The sequence below is a fragment of the Mauremys reevesii genome, linkage group 12 (assembly GCF_016161935.1).
Source record: "Mauremys reevesii isolate NIE-2019 linkage group 12, ASM1616193v1, whole genome shotgun sequence".
Classification (NCBI taxonomy): Eukaryota; Metazoa; Chordata; order Testudines; family Geoemydidae; genus Mauremys; species Mauremys reevesii.
In genome coordinates, this window is record NC_052634.1 from 21,574,115 (window position 1) to 21,590,519 (window position 16,405).

The 16,405-nt window shown below is 52.2% G+C and overlaps 3 non-coding genes across 3 annotated transcripts; all 3 read right to left on the reverse strand.

The window, feature by feature from the left end:
- Positions 1-4,304: 4,304 nt before the first annotated feature.
- TRNAK-UUU lies at positions 4,305-4,377 on the reverse strand. Its single transcript has one exon. It is a non-coding gene; the product is annotated as a tRNA-Lys (tRNA).
- Positions 4,378-10,339: 5,962 nt separating this feature from the next.
- Positions 10,340-10,411, reverse strand: TRNAE-UUC. Its single transcript has one exon. It is a non-coding gene; the product is annotated as a tRNA-Glu (tRNA).
- Positions 10,412-13,724: 3,313 nt separating this feature from the next.
- On the reverse strand, positions 13,725-13,797 carry TRNAK-UUU. The gene has a single exon. It is a non-coding gene; the product is annotated as a tRNA-Lys (tRNA).
- Between the last annotated feature and the right edge of the window lie 2,608 nt (positions 13,798-16,405).

The window sequence follows — 16,405 nt, forward strand, 5'->3', positions numbered from 1 at the left end:
TGCAGGGCAGGCCCGACCCCACACTCACGGGGCGTCGGGAAGTGGAGTGATCCGGCTCCAGCCTGCTGCACTCTGCTCCCTTGGAAGTTGGGGGGGAAACGCCCCCCCAGCACTCACCAGTGGCGCGGCTGGGAGCTAGTGGAGCAGAGCAGGCTGGGGCCAGGTCGTTCCACTTCCCACCGCCCAGTGAGTGCCGGGTGCGCCTGATCCCTCCTGCCGTCCACCGGGGTGTAGCTCAGGGGAAGGGGCGGAGTGGGGATGGGGTGGAGCAGGGGTGGGAAGAGGGGGTGGGGGCAGACCAGGGTGGGGGCTGTGGGGACGAGGTGGAGCAGGGGCAGGGGCAGCTTTCCTGGCCGGCTCAGCCAGCCGGGGGATCGGGTTCCCCGCTGGAGCAGTACGCAGCTGCGCAGGGCACCGGGAAATTTGGGGCAATTTGGTGCCTCCACATCCCTTAACCAGGCAGCGTCCCTGTGGTGTGGGCTGTCTGCATAGGCCCTTTCTCAATCTTTCTCACCCTCTTGTCTCCAGTCTCCTGTGTCTCTGCTTTCTAAGCACAGACTCACTCTGGCTGTTCAGAGGAGGGGAGGACCATGACTATGCGTGGCCAGCAGACAGCAACAAAGACCCCCAGCCAGCCTGCTCCCTGCCATGCCAAACACCCACTGAAGGCCACCCACAGACCAGCATGCGGGGCGGCTGCTGATGCTCTGTGGCCAACATCAGAAGATGGTAGGAAAGCAGGGCCAGCCCCCCCGGTGGGGCCTCTTACCGTTCCCACTCAAGGTGCTCACTTTGGCAGTGGGGCAGGAGATTTTACCCCGAGAGGCTTTTCCCCAGCTGGCGAGAAGCAGAGAAACACCCAGGCTCCCAAGGTGCTATGGAGCAACCCCCTCCAGCACAGGGACAGGCGCACACTTGGAAGAGGGAAACTGCTCCACACACTAGCCCGGGCAGCCGCCCATTTTCTTTGGCAAGTCAGGAAGGGCAAAGGTGAGACTGGAAGCACCTGGGGCTCATGCCCCAGCCTTTGTGACACCCACCCCCCCAACTCCTTCCCGGGGCTCTAGCTGAAGCCAGAGCATTGGCCTGAGTGACCAAAAAGAGGTTCTAGCCCTGAAGGGAGCAGGACGTTCAGCCCAAAGGTAAAACTGCACGAGCACAAAGGGACTTGAACTCTCAACTACCTGATTTAAAGTCAGACACCTTATCCATTAGGCCACGTGGTCACACTAGCAAATGCTCTCCAAGTACTTCTTTAGAGAAGACGGACACTGTGTTTCTCAGACAGGTCATCTACTGAGGGGGGTTGAGACTCTCTGGGCACAAGAAGTCGAGTTCCCAGTGAGATGTGAGACTTAATTCTATGAAGCCAGGTGCAGGGCTTTGGCAGGGAGGCTTAGGTACGGGGGACTGGGGTGCAGCGGATGGACCGGCTGTCTAGGTGCGGAGATTTAGTTGCACTGAGGCACAGGAGGGAGGAGGAATCCCGCTGATGGTCAGTGGCTGTGCAGAAAAAAGGGTGTTGATTCCCCCATCCTAAATGGGCTGGTTGGCTTGACTCTTCTCTCTGCTGCAGAGCATGGTGGGGACTGCAGCTCACCCCTCGTGGGGCAGGAGAGCAGAGATGCAAGGTGCTGGGCTCAAATGCACCTGGAGGGCAGCTCCAGTGGGGTGGGGCAGGGCCTGTGGTTTACGTTCTGCGTTGCCTGGTGCTGGGCCATTGCACAATCCCCAGCCACGCCGCACAGCGCACCCCGAGAGGGGGCAGGGGGCCAAGCAGATGATCCAGCATGAGGGGGAGAGGATGTGTAGTTGGGGGAAAAAAGGCCTGTGGCTGCACTGGGGGAGTGCAGAGCAGGGGTGACACCCCAGAAACCTGCAGCAAAGGGGTGGACAGGTGGGGTGGGTGGATAGAAATGGCAGTGAGCCTAAAAGGGGAGTGGGGGTCAGTGGTCAGAACAGGGAGGGGGCTGGGTGCTAGGACCTTTGGATTCTATTCCTGGCTCTAGGAGCAGAGGTGGGTCTAGAGGTGGGAGCAGGGGGACTGGGAGCATCTTCCTAATTCACAGGGTAGTTCTCGTCCCAGCTCGTGCGAGGGCGGGAAGCGCCACCAGCCCCATTTCCTGGACGGGAGAAGAGAGGCTGAGTGATGTGCCCAAGGACACTCGGGAAGTCTGTGGCAGAGCACAGCATGTTTCTCCTCCTCCCCCGCCGGGGTCTGGCCTGTTAGTGGGTGGTGCAGGGGCGGGGTCTCAGGAGAAGGAGCAGTGGGAGGGCGGGGTCTCAGGACAATGTGAGGGTGGGGTCATAGGGGCAGTGTGGGGGCGGGGACTCAGGGGGAAATGGGCAGTGTGGCACTGGGGACTTGGGGGAAGATGCGCTGTGAGGGCAGGGTCTCGGGGCAAAGGGGAAGCATGTGGGTGGGGTCTCGGGGGAAGGGGCAATGCAGGGGCAGGGATTAGAGGGAACAGGTGCTGCAGGGGTGGGGTCTAGCGGGAATGTGAGGGCAGGGTCCCAGGTGAATGGGCGGTGCAGGCGCAGGGTCCCAGGGGGAAGGGGCGGGGCAGGGATTAGAGGGAACAGGTGGTGCAGGGGCGGAGTCTAGGGGCAATGTGAGGGCAGGGTCCCAGGTGAATGGGCGGTGCAGGCGCAGGGTCCCAGGGGAAGGGCGGGGTCCCAGGGAAGGGGCGGTGCAGGGTCTCAGGGGAAGGGGTGGTGCAGGCATGCGGTTCCAGGGGGGACGGGGCAGTGCAGGGGCGGGGTCTCGAGGAGAAAGGGAAGCTCAAGGGCGGGAACTCGGGGGAAGGGGCCATGTGGGGTGGGTCCTTGGGGAAAGGGTGCAGGGAGGGGTGTATTGGGGGCAATGTGGGAGTGGGGAGTCGGGGAAGGGGCAGAGTGAGGGTGGGGTGCTGGGAAAAGGGGCAATGCGAGGGTGGTGCCTTGGAGGAAGGGACGGGGCGGGGCAGGACTTCAGGAAAGGGGCAGGGATTAGGCGGAACAGGCGATGTGAGGGGACCTCGGGGTTAGGGGCAGCGTGAGGGCAGGACCTCGGGGTGGGGGCAGGTCTTTGGGGAAAGGACAGAGTGAGGGGGCAGGAGCAGGGCTTTGGGGCGGGCGGGGCAGGGGAGGGCTTTGGGGAAAGGGGTTTGGCAGGGGAAGGGCACAGCGCGGGGGCAGGGCTTTGGGGGAAGGGTGGAGCGAGGGGGGCGGGGGCAGGGCTTTGGGCTTTGACCTGCTCTCCAGCTGAGCCACCACTGAAAATTGAAAAACAAAACAGTAGAACCGTACAAGGCTTCAAAGCCCACCAGGCCCAACCCCCCTTCTAATACAGCAGAAAAGCCACAGTTCTCCTGACTAGGTAGGGACGTCCTATGGCCCCACAAGAAGTGGAAGGCCATCGTGTTCGGTCTCAGTAGCACTCGTGGAGCAGGGGGAAATACATGGCTGAGGTTAATGACAAGGTCCCCTTACGCCACCGGCTGAGCCATTCCTCACAGGCCAGCAACCATTTCTCCCAGTTCGCGTTCCCCACCTCAACCGCAACCGAACGCTAGAAGGCCCAGCCATCAACCTGCCCACTCTTTCAGCCCTCCCCTTCCGCCCTGACTGATGGGGGGAGCATTGAGCCTCCCTCCCTTAGGCCCTTCAGCATCCCTGGGGAACACCAACACCGCCCAAGTGACTTTGGGCCAGTAGGTGAACCAACAGGGCTGCCTGCTAGGCCAGGCTGCAGCCCAGCTTCAGGACTCACAGGAAATGGAGCTTGCATCCCTACCTACAGGACTCCAGGCATGGCCAGGCTTCTGGATCAAACATCCCCTCTTGTGCTCAAGTCACAACAGCTAGCGGGTGAAAGACAGGCATTCATGGCATTGGAGAGAGCAAGATAGAGCCTTGGAAGACCCAGCAGGGTTTGTGGCACAGGAATTGTCCTCAGATCCCACCGAGACTTCAGCTCAGATTGCAGGATTCAAAGTCCCAAGTGCTGCCCTTACACCATGGGACCAATAGGGAACACCCAGACCTCTGCTGAGCTCTGGTGTGTATGACCCTGTGCGGGCAGCCCTGCATTTGCTCACCAAGTTGTCATGCAGCAGTTTGCTGCACCTCCCAGAGGCCTTTCTTAATCCAGACTGTGAAAGGCCAGTGGGCATGTGAGGAAGTTTCCCCTTCAGTCCCAGGCAGTACATGGCCCTTCCTAGTGAAAGGTGAATTCCTGGGGGGAAAAAGTGATTCAAATAACATCCTGGAGAGATGCCTTCATCAGTTCTGGGGGAAATATCCAACAGGGAAAGGTTACTTTTCACCTGACCAGGGACTTGAACCCTGGACCCTCAGATTAAAAGTCTGATGCTCTACCAACTGAGCTAGTCAGGCTCATGTTTCAAAGAAGCAAATTCCATGCAGAAGAGAAACTAATCAAGAAAATGAGAGCAGGAAACAATACAGAAAACCTGCTACTCTGGCTCTCTTAGCAGTCCTAGCCCCAGCCTGCTTCTCCATCCGGTGCCCTGAGGCCTTATTCTTTTTTTAGTTAAATAACAAATCCAGGAGAAAACACAGTTATACAAAGCAAAACAAAATCACAAACAGAAATGCCATTGGAAATACAGAAATAAAAAAGGAAAATACAAACTACATCACTTTATCATGTCTGGGCCATTCCTGTATCGAGAGCACCCGCGAAGGTCCCTGTGTGCTTACGAGAAACCTGGAGGAACTCATACCACAGCCTGAACATGAAACTCAACTGCTCCCAAGTGCCGCAGTAAAACCCTTTCCCTGCTGTGACGTTGCACTCCATAGGATTTTATGAATATATGCTAATGAGTGTGAATATGATGTAACTGGAACATGCTTCATGCAAAAGGTCTCTTGTGCAGTATCATTACAAAGCTTATAATCTACTGTGTGTGTTCATCCTATTTGTATGAACCGATCATTCTTGTATCTGAAACTAGAAATATGAACTATAACTCTGAGGTCCTGTTGTAATGATGCAAAGTGAGGGCCATTAATAGTGGTTTGGACTCTTGATGGCTCCCATTAACCAGGACAATTGACTGGAGATGGCTCTGTCCTGCACCATCTGTGAGTCAGGCCAGGAAGAATGAAGGCTTGGGGGTCTCACAGGACATGTGACCATGTCACCTGGTACAGGAATCCATCTTAAACCTGGGGCTTTTCCCCAGGAGAGAGACAAAAGATTCCTGCCTTGTACCAAAGCTGTATAAGGGGGTGGAACAGAACAAAGGTGGCTGCAGTCATGAGACATCCCCTAGCTACCACCTGAGCTGGAACAAGGGCTATACCAGGTGAAAAGGTTGGTCCCAGACAAGTGTAACCCTTCTGCCCCTCTGAGCTGGCAGCAACAAGGGCTGGGTTCAGTATCCAGGGGTTCCGTTTCAATAACACAATGCAAAACTGGCTCAAGCCCCCACCCAGTGACCTGGGACAATTACCTACCCCCCCCCCCGGGCGCCTCTAGGAGGCAATACTTCCCCACTCGCAAGCACAGAGTCCGAGTGTAGCAAAATCCTTTTAATAAAGGAGGGAAACAATGCGGCATCACGTTGGAGAGACACCACAACCAGGACTATACACAAACCATAAGCAAAAAAACCCACCTCCAAGCACATTTGGCACTGTCCTTTCCCCCTTAGAGTCTTACGTCCAATCACCCCAAAGTCCAACAACCCAAGAGTCTCTGTCTCTGGTCAGTGCCACCCCAGAGTTCAAAAGTTTATCTGCAGAGTTTTACCCCCCCCCCCCCAGCCTGGGTGGAAATGGTGGGGGCACACACAGGGTGTTAAGGGACACCTTACGTGGGCCAGGGCCGACTGCCCCACTTCTCCGTGGAGTTCTGCTGCAGCCTTCACCACGACTGGCTCCACTCCACCAGCTGTGCCGCTCCTCCAGCTGACCTGTAAACCGCATCAGCCGTCCCTGCGAACCGCTCCACACTGCTCACTGTTCCATGGGCTGCGCCAACGTGCTGCAGACTGCTCTGCTCTGCCAGCTGCTTAGCGATCGATCTTCAGGGTCCCCCACACAGTGATCTCAGCTCAGTAAGCTTAGCTCTTTTAGTGATTTCAGCTCTTAGTGGTTTCAACTTGTAGTAGAGGAGCGCCAGTGCCACCTTGGCCCAACGTGAATTCAGGTCAGCAGCCTCCAGATGGACTCCTAAAGGATTCAAAATTAGCTCTGCTCTTTAACAGTGGACAAAGAAGGATGTACAATTGGTGTTCCAGGCCCTCAAAAGGGACCCATCCCATCAGGTACACACACCAGTTCCCAGCCTCTCTCCCTTCACTGGGTTTTGGAACCCATGTCCCTTGTCTAGCAAGTACTATTTAATGTAGGTTGAGTCATTTCTGTCATAAAGCAGTCTCATAGTTCCTCATTCACATAATTAAGGTAACAGCACTTTTTTTCCTTCCTGCCCCAATAACAAAGAAATTGGGGATTCCACAGTGTGAAAATAACCATCCCATGCTGCTGTGTGTTATGCTAAGTGGAGTGGGTTTACCAATGCAAATGCACATTCCTAAAATTCCTTTGCCCACTCCTCATAATGTACCACCAGATGTCAGGGTAGATCTCATCCTGACTCTGCTTACACAAGAAATAAGTCTAGTCTGCAAAAGAAGCTTATTGGAAGATCTCTGAGGGTGAGATTTGATCTGTATTGAGTTTTGTACTGTATTAGGCTTAGACTTGCATGTTTTTGGTTTATTTTGCTCTATGGAGAATACAAACTGCACAGAGAAGGAAAAGTTAATGCCTTGGAAAAGCCTCTGTGTGTTAGATGGGTGGGAGGGTGTCTAAAAACCACTTTCCTCTACTTTCTTTTCTCTGAATTCCTTTAGAAAATCCAAAGCAGGAAACAGAACCATTTCTTTCTCTGAGGCTTGAGCTTCGAGACTTTCAAATTATGAGACTGACATGCTGCCAACTGTGCTAAGAAGGCCCAGTGAAATGTTTAGGCTCAGTACATATAGGATCCTCCTACAGCAGTGACTGGGGCAGGGAAGGAGCCAGGGGTGTGCTGGAAAAAGCAGGGAGCTCTGCTGCCCACAGACCTGTCCTGGCGGCTTTCACAGGAGCAAATAAATCAATTCTCCCTGCCAGTGAATAATGTACTGGAGCTAATGGCAGCACAGGGGGGATGTTTCCAAGCTGTGCACCCACTGCCACATGTTAAAACTCAATCTCCTTTCCCTATGCATTGGGCAAAGCAAGCTGGGGAAACTACATGGATAATGAACACCAGTGCCTCAGACAAGGCTTGAACTCATAACCCCAGCAGTAGCCCCCTTTATACCAACCAATTGCACCACTGCAGGTGCTTTTTAAAGCAACCTGGGAAGCAGGCAGTTATCAGTCTCTGGGGTTCACACCTTTGCCTGGTAATTGAAAGGCTGATGCATCAAACCTAACTCAAGATGCAGCTTTTCAGTGATGAGACTCCAGGACATTTTAACAGGAAGAAAATCTCCTCGATTCTGGTTTAGTCCCATTTGACTCCTGCCCGTCTTCTCCCCCCGCCTCCCCGCCCTGCCCCACCCGTTCTCTTTCCTTCCCCACTGGGGCTGTGCAGAGAGGAGCCCCAGTCAGTCTCTGTCACAGAGAGTCTGTATCCCATAAAGGGAGGGAGGGGTCGCTCCAAAACACTGATAATGGGGAGGGGAGGGGTGTCTGTGATTAGGAGGAGAAAGGATGGAGAACTAACAGTGGGGCCCAGAGAGATTCCCCCAGATTGGGGAGATCCCCACCTGCCCCCCATCAGCCAGCTGTGGGAAGAACAACTTGGGATTGCTTGGGGAAGCCACCTTTAAAAACACAAGTGTAACATGCTAGTTACATTTTAATAAGACTAAAGCCTCCTCAATCCCAGGGTCACAATCACTGGAATGGCTTTGCCTTGATATTTTACCAGCCGCAGACACAAAGCGAGTCAAATTACAGTTTCCGTTCGGAGTCAGTGCACACACAAGAATCCGGATGCTTTTAATTCCTTAGGTTCTGCTGCCATTTCATTTCTGTCCTGTTCCAAGATTTATTGTTGTGCAAAGCAACGTTAGGCCCTTGGGAGTGTCCCCCCTGGTCCTGCCTGCTGCCCCGGTCAAGTTAAAAGAGCCAGAGGACCCCTGCCACCACCACCACCAGCACAAGAGGGCTAAGGCGGTTTCCTGCCCACCCTCGCTCCATGTGGCACGCCACTCCCGGGAGCGGCTGGCACGTCCCTGCAGCCCCTGGGGTGGGGGGTGGGGTCTCCACGTGCTGCCCCCGCCCCGAGAGCCAACTCTGAGAACTGTGGCAATGGGAGCTTCAGGGGTGGAGTCTGCGGGCAGCCATGCTCAGAGACGCCCCCTGCCCTCCCACTTAGGGGCTGCTGCCAGAAGGGGGTGCGGGTTGCTTTTGGGAGATGCCCGAGGTAAAGGTTGCACCCCTCACCCTCTCCTGCACCCCCAACCCAGACCCCACACCTGCACCCAAACTCTCTCCAAGACCCTGCCCCCCACACACCCTGCTGCAGCACAATCCCCTGACTGAGATCAGACCCTGCACCCAAACTCTCTCCTAGAGCCCAATCCCTCTCCCTCCCACACCCAAACTCCCCCCCAGAGCCTTACACAGCTGTGGGGTGGGGCAGGACTTGGTCCCATTCTGGGAACGACCAAAAATTATACTAACCTGCCACCCCTGTCCAGCCCAACCTTCTGCTGATGCACCTCAGCCCACACACATGCAGGGTTTGAAGCTTCCATTGCTTAAATTCCAGGACACTGAGGGATTTCAGCTCCCCTTTGCCCACAGGGAACCTTCACCCCACTCCCAGCCAGGTTCTTGTCCATGGGATCACTGTAGGGGGGCTGGGTCCCACTGGGTCTTTTCTCTCTCTGTGACAGGCCAGGGTGCAATAACTGGGGCATCTGAGCACCCAGGACCTTCTGTGGGGCTGCCATTCCCCTTCCCCTTCTGTGGTCTCATCAGTCATTGACTCCAGCCTTTTTTCTATCCATCGTCAGCACCATCCCAAGCAAGCTGCACTCGCCTCAAAAAGACAAAGAGTCCTGTGGCACCTTACAGAGTAACAGACATATTGGAGCATAAGCTTTCTTGGATGAATCCCCACTTTGTCAGATGAATGTCATGGAAATTTTCAGGGGCAGGTATAAATATGCAGGTAAGAATCAGTCTAGAGATAAGGCGGATAGTTCAATCAGGGAGGATGAGGCCCTCTTCTAGCAGCTGAGGTGCGAACACCAAGGGAGGAGAAATTGCTTTTGTAGTTGGCTAGCCAGGCACAGAATTCCCACTCCATTCATCTGACGAAGTGGGGATTCACCCACGAAAGCTTATGCTCCTGTACGTCTGTTAGTCTATAAGGTGCCACAGGACTCTGTCGCTTTTTACAGATCCAGACTAACACAGCTACCCCTGTGATACTCAAAAAGACAGTGTCCCCTGGTGGGTGTAAATCACTAACCTCTCTCCTCTCTGAGCACTGACTGCCCCTCTGTTTCCTTGCCTCTCAGTCTGTGCAGATGGGACCTTTCCCTCCAGTGCTGGAGGATTCGCCCTTCTCATCTACCCTTGTCCCAAGCAGCACAGCGGGTGGGAATCTTACATGTACTGAGGTGACTTAGAAGCAGAACCCCCCCCCCCGACCTTCCATGCAATTGGCACTTGCCCCTCACTGAGCAGGATTAAAACTCCTGCAGGGAGAGTGCTGGGCCACATCCCAGCTGGGCATGAGCAAAGTAGCAGGGTGAAAAAAAGAACCTAGAGATTGAACCCAGGACCTCATACATGCAAAGCATGTGCTCTACTGCTGCACTACATCGCCAGCTGGGCTGCAGGCTGCACTCAGAGCTGTCCTATTCCCAGAGCATCCAGTGGCCTAAGAGCAGCATGGGGGACACATTCCCTGCTCTGAGGGCCAAACCTGCTGTTCTGGAGGCTGCTGGTTCTTAGGGTCACTGAGAACTGATAGAACTCCACTCATCTGGGATTTAACAAATTGTCTTCCATGGAGCAGGGCCAGATCCAGTGTTTTTGCCACCCCAAGTGGAAAAAAAAATAAAAAAGCTGCAGTCAAATGCAGATCTACCTCTGCCGCTTTTGGCCTCAAGTCCTTCACTCTGAGAGGGACCAATTGCTGCTGAAGCCTCCCCTTTCCATTGACCACCCCACAGACCTGCTTGCTGTGCTGGTGCCTGGAGCCAGCCCTGCCATGGAGACACTAGGAAGATGGGGGAATCAGGAAAACACCATGGATTTGTTTATGTTGTAAGTGAAGAATAATTGAAGCAGTTTTGGTTTAAAGTCACTTTTCCCTGACTGGGAATTGAACCCAGAGCATGGTAGTGAAAGTGCCACAGCCTAACCACTAGACCACCAGGGAGGCAATAATACTGTTTTTCTTCTCACTTATGTGACACTTTCTTAGGCTACTTTCTATCCAATTTCTGAAGCTGCTCCATTGTCCATTCCCTGAGGGGCTAGGAGCAGAAAGTGCAGGAATCCCTGTACTCATGGTCACAACCTGAGACCAACCCAAGCCACTGAAACAAACACAAATCATGCTTCCTCCAGCAGGATCACAGAGCAACACAAAGAAAACCCATCAGGAACAATCCTCCTCTGCCTTCATTTACCCCATTGCAACCCTCTCAGCAGCCAACTCTTGTGGGAAGGACACTGAGCTGATAGGAGCTCTGGCACAGAGACCAAGGGAGGGGTGTTGCACCCCCTCAGTGGGAGCTGATCACATTCTGACTCTGGAGGAGGAGGGAAAGGCGATGGCCACATGATGGGGCCAGTATGTACCACAACATGGTTCTTTTATGTGGGATGACACTGAACATTGACTGATCTCCACTCCCTTGGATTTGAAGACATGTTTAGTTGGGCACTTAGGAGGCAATTTTATGGATGGTGACACTATGATTAAAGGGTTATTTAATGTTGTAGAAATTGTTAAAAACACTTAGCTTAAACTGGAACTGCCTGTTATTAAAGGCTGGTTTCCCCATATCAGTTCCATAAGCTCTGCTAGAAACACCCTGGGTTCTCTCCTGCCTCGGTGGGAACTGCAGGGAATCGTCCCCTGCTGCCCTTGGATCCAGGCTGGTTTTTCTGGGGAGAGGACGTGGAATTGATTTGTTTGCTGTTGAGAAGGGAGCCAGGCCAGTTCTCAGGGAACGAGAACTCCCAGCATCTTCCCAGCCCAGCCCAGGCTACTGCCCTGTCCCAGCCTCTGTTCCCCTGGGGGCCCTGCGTGTTTGACTCTACAGCAGGCCGGGAGCAGCAGCTGAGGCAGAGGACAGCCTGGACCAGGCAGATAAGAAGGAGTTTAGCCAGCAAAAAAGGTAAAATGGCAGGGAAGTGTTACCTTGGACTCAACGACATTTCTCCATTGGTCTGTCTGCTTTGGGGCAGGGACAATAACACGTCCTGCTGCATTCATTATTTCAAAGGGAGGTTTAGGATTTTCATTCTCACACACAGTGCACAAAGCAGGATTCAACCTTTGGCGTAAACTAAACAAGCTGCTCACAGATTCTGGCAGCCACAATGAGCATTTGGGTGAGAGCTCAGACCTGCCCATGTCCTAGAGGGAGGGGTCATCTGTGAGGGGACTGGACCACTGACCTACCCGCTCCTAACTCCCAAACGTTCAGTAACTCTGTTATCAGTGCCTGTGAGTGTTATTTAAACCATAAGAAAAACCACACTGGGCCAGACCAAAGGCCCAGCTAGCTCTGAACCTTGTCTTCTGACAGTAGCCAATACCTGGTGCCCCAACAACCAGTCAACAAGGCACCACTGGGAGTTGAACCTAGGATCTCCTGTTTACAAAACAGAAGCTTTAGCTAGCTAAGCTATGGTGCCTAAAATACACTGTCTGCCCACACCTGACTCCCTGCCATCACCATCAGGGCCTGACAAGCTTTACTTGTGTTTGGATTCTGCAAAGCAGAGGAGCAGGTGACGTTTTCCTTGCAAGCTGTGTGTGTGTGAATCTTTGGCCAGGTCTGCACTAACAAGTTGTTTCAGCAGAATTATATTGCTCAGGTGTGTGAAAAACACACAACGCTCTCTCGGTCGGTAGCTTGTGGCTGGTGCACACACTGCAATGCCATGTCTGGCGACAAAAGTGCCCTGTTTTGCTGACAAAATAAAACGACTTCAATGAGAGGGCTAGAGCTTTTTGCAGCAAACTTAAAGTGACAGAGTAAACGCTGCTGTTCATTATATCACCATAACTGGCCTTCCCCAGTATCCCACAATGCCCGCCGTGAACTTGCCTGCCCTGCATTCCTGCTACAGAGCCATGGGCCCCTCCCCTTTCATCGCTCTGGGAAGTTCTGACAGCTGAGCCTGCTGCTCTGCTCCGGCAGCCAGGAGCAAATCACTGCCGTGGATGCTGCTCTCTCCCACACTGGGAACACAGAGCAGGGTGGTGGGAACTTCCTTACATTGCAGGGGGTCATCCGAACTGTGACACGCCCATGACACCCCTTCCCTCGAGAAGGCCCTTACCTTCTAAACAGGGACGGCTGTTTTCTAGTAAAATCACGAAAAGGGAAGGAGAAAACTCAAAAGAAGTTCCTCCTGGCACTCACGTGCCTGAACCCGAATACTCTCTCAGTCCTCAAAGAGAGACCTGGAGAAGGAGACTTGCTGAAGCAAAGCCACAGGGGTCTCTGAGGTTTCCCTGGCCCCTCGCCCCTGTCCTGCCTGGCTGATGTCAGCATCTCTCTGTGAGATCACCACCTCCCCACCACCTTTGACCAATAGTCTGAGGTCCTGCAAAAGGCCTTTGTGATGTCACTGCCACACCCCTCCCTTGCTGTGCTAATGTCCTGCCCCTGGCCAGGCACTTTGGAGGTTTGAGCTACTCCCTGTGGATCACCCCACTCAAGGAGCGTTCGTTCTAGGAAGCAAGCCGGCTACACAGGAAAATATCAGATGCTTCTCCCAATGCTACACTCAGTTTTTCAGAAATTAGTTGACTTTATGGCCAGAAGAGACCATTAGAGCATCTAATCTGACCCCCTGCATATCACAGGCCTCCTGTATGACACAATAGCTACTTTTGGGACAAACACATTCCAGAAAGGCATCTAGTCTTCATTAAATGACATCAGGAGATGGAGAATCCACCACTTTCCCTAGAAGACATTTTTCTCCAGCCCTCAGAACATTTGGTTGCTCTTTGCTATTGAACGAGCTCAACCTGTTTAGATTATCAAAATAAGATTGAAAGGTGATTTCACTGAAGTGTTGAAGGGCCTTAATGGAGAGAAAAGATTGGGTATGAAAGGGCTCTTTAATCGAGCAGAGAAAGGCATAACAAGACCCACTGGCTGGAAGGTGAAAAGAGACAAATTCATATTACAACTAAGGCACAAATATTCAGCAGCGAGGATAATTCACGACAGGAACAAGCTCCCAAGGAAAGTGGTGGATTCTAATTCTAATTCCTTATGAATATTCTGTGTGTGTGTGTGTGCAGGGGAGGAACATGCTCTATGCCCAGAGGACTTTATTCCTCCAGCCTGCAAGGACAGAGGGTAGGTCAAGGATGTGCGCCTACCAGCCCCCCCCCCCCGAAAGGCCCTTCTTAGGAAAGGCAAAATCCTGGAGAGAAAGAGCAACACCGAACAAGACTCCAGAAAGACAGATTTTTATAATCACAGTGAGGAGTTTTTCACCTGAACAGGGACTTGAACCCTGGACACTCAGATTAAAAGTCTGATGCTCTACCAACTGAGCTAGCCAGGCTCATGTGTGGAAAGCACAAGTTGGTGCAGATGTGAAGCTAGTCAAGAAAAAGCGAGATGGCCACAATAGGGGAAACCTGCTGCTCTCTCTCTCTTCCCAGCCCTGGCCTGGCTGGGTATTAGTGCTGGTTAAAAAGACGGGAAAGTATCGGCATCTACCAGCCATTCATAGCTGTACAAGACTCAGGCACAATACAGAGGTGCCCATCTGCAAGTGCCGAATGGTTGGATTGGCTAATACAGCCTGCAGACGTCCAGGGCACTCTGGGATATACAGCCAAGTGTCCATCACCATCATTCTTTCAAAGGGATAATGATAATGATAGCAAGGTTCACAACTGACTCAGCAGTTGCATACAAAGGTGCACGTTTGGCAGTTACGTTGGCTCTGGTTGGCCACCCCGGTCTAGATGTAGAAGTTACAACATTTAAACTTGAAAGAGGGGCCAATTTCCCCATCATTTCCCACCTTTACATCCAAACACGATGAAGGTAGCAGATAGAGCCAGAGCAGGTTGTCTATGGGACCAAGTATATGCAGAGTATCCTCGACAGAGGTTTGTTCAACCTGTTCTTAAAAACCTCTGAGGACAGAGACACCACAGACGCCTTTGGGAGCCTATTCCAGAGCTTAACTGCACTCAGAGTCTGACATTGGTGAAGTAGGAGGCTGAGAAAAACAACACTGGCTGTCAGAAAAAAACAACCCTCCCTGGTGCTTTAAGCAGTAGGTTCTGGTGTTTTAACAGCCATGGCCCGGGTTCAATTACCCCTAAAACCCAGAAGTTTTTCAATGAAAATCTCCATTCATTTTGCATTTGAAATGGAAAGGAAAAGAGGGCTTCTTGTCCTTATCAACAAGACAAAGAATGGCTTTTTTCTCAGTAAATATTTTTAAAAGGCGCTGACTCGACCTGAAGATCTCATTTCATTTGTATTTACAATGGAATGATTCTCTCTAGGATAGACAGAAATTCTTCAGCTAGACTCGGATTCCACGGGAATACGAGAAGCGATTGTGTCTAACACCTGCTTTTTTTTGGACAACAGTGATGTCCAAGTTTTCCATGGACATTTCCCTTCCAGCACCTCAGGACCCATCCAACAATACAAGAGACTGAAATGCACAGAAAGTTTCTCACCATAGGATTCACTGACCAGGCCGGGGGAAAAGTTTTGCCATTTGAAGATGTTTGAATTCCCTCCAACTTCTCTCATACAAATGCTAAATAGTTGGTGGTGTAATGTTACAGGAGAGGTTGAAAGTAGGCTATGTCGTCAGATAGAAGACAGTGATGGTGTCAGACGTGGGATGTGAATGGAGCCTAGAGCAACAAATAACTGTTAGGGGGCTTATTCCTTCACCCTCTCACTTCCCTGGTCCTTCTCGCATGAACAGAGAGCAGCAATACCTGAAGTCCAAAGGCGCAAACAATTCGATGTTTATTGGGGTGAACGTCCAGCAAGCATGATTCCAGTCTCCTTCCTTAGTGTTCCCTTCTCAGCTCTGACATCAAAGAGCCTTGTCTGTGTCCCTGTTTCTGTTCCCATCCCAGTTCCCATTTCCCCCTGTAGCAAAACATGATCCCAATTCCCCCATCCCCAGTCCCTGTTCCCATTTCCCACCTCCCCCCTGCCTTCCTGATTGACTGCAGACTATATAGTAAAACCTGAGTTCTGCTTAGCTGTTCCTTAACCAATCATTTTACTGAAATGTAACTAACCAATCCTAATATACTGTAACGTGATTATCTAACCAATTATATTCCACCACCTTCATTGGTTTACACCCAACAAAATTAATTATACAGCAGACAGAAACAATCACAGAACCAGACAGAGACCATGCAAATAAACATACAAAACAATACAGAAGGGAGGATTTCACAACTACATCTATACAGACATAAGGGTTTTCCAGCTGTGTCTATTGATAAGTGAGTTCTTGCCAGACAGGATGCTACCAAACTAAGTTTCCCTTTCTCTGGAGGTGATGGAATACCAGGGCAGGATTGTATTCCTAACAGCCCAATCGCACCTTATTTCAATGTGACTAGTTGGGAATGTGAGGTTGTGACCATACACTTCCCACCTTATGGCTGCCTTTGCTGCTTAGCCGAAGAACCAGGCCTCAGACTGTCACAGTAAGAGAAGGCCATTACACAGACAGACAGTGATTTTTTTATTCTTTCTTTTATACCTTTATAACTAGCTAAGTGATAAAAATACACCTAAATTCTTAAAGTACAGGCCTTTGCAGACAGGCCTGAATCTCTGTATCCTAACAGTCCTTGAGGTCAGGCAGCCTCTGGGTAAGGGGGTGGGGACTCAGATCCTTCCCCTGGCCAATTCCACCAGGGTCCTGTATAAACCAGGGAAGTTTGCCACAATAGCCAGACCAGATGCCCCCTTTACACTTGTGCTCTGTCCTCATTGCTTCTCTCTCTCCCTTCCCCCCATCTCTGCTGCTCCCCCTCTGAGCTTTCTCAGCACCTGGCCCCACAGCACTTCCTGGCAGCCAGAGACTGCGCTTTCTGCACCTGTGGATGTGGCCTGTCTCCTGATTGCTAAGGAAAGGAACCTTTCCAGGAAATGGCCACAGCTTCTGG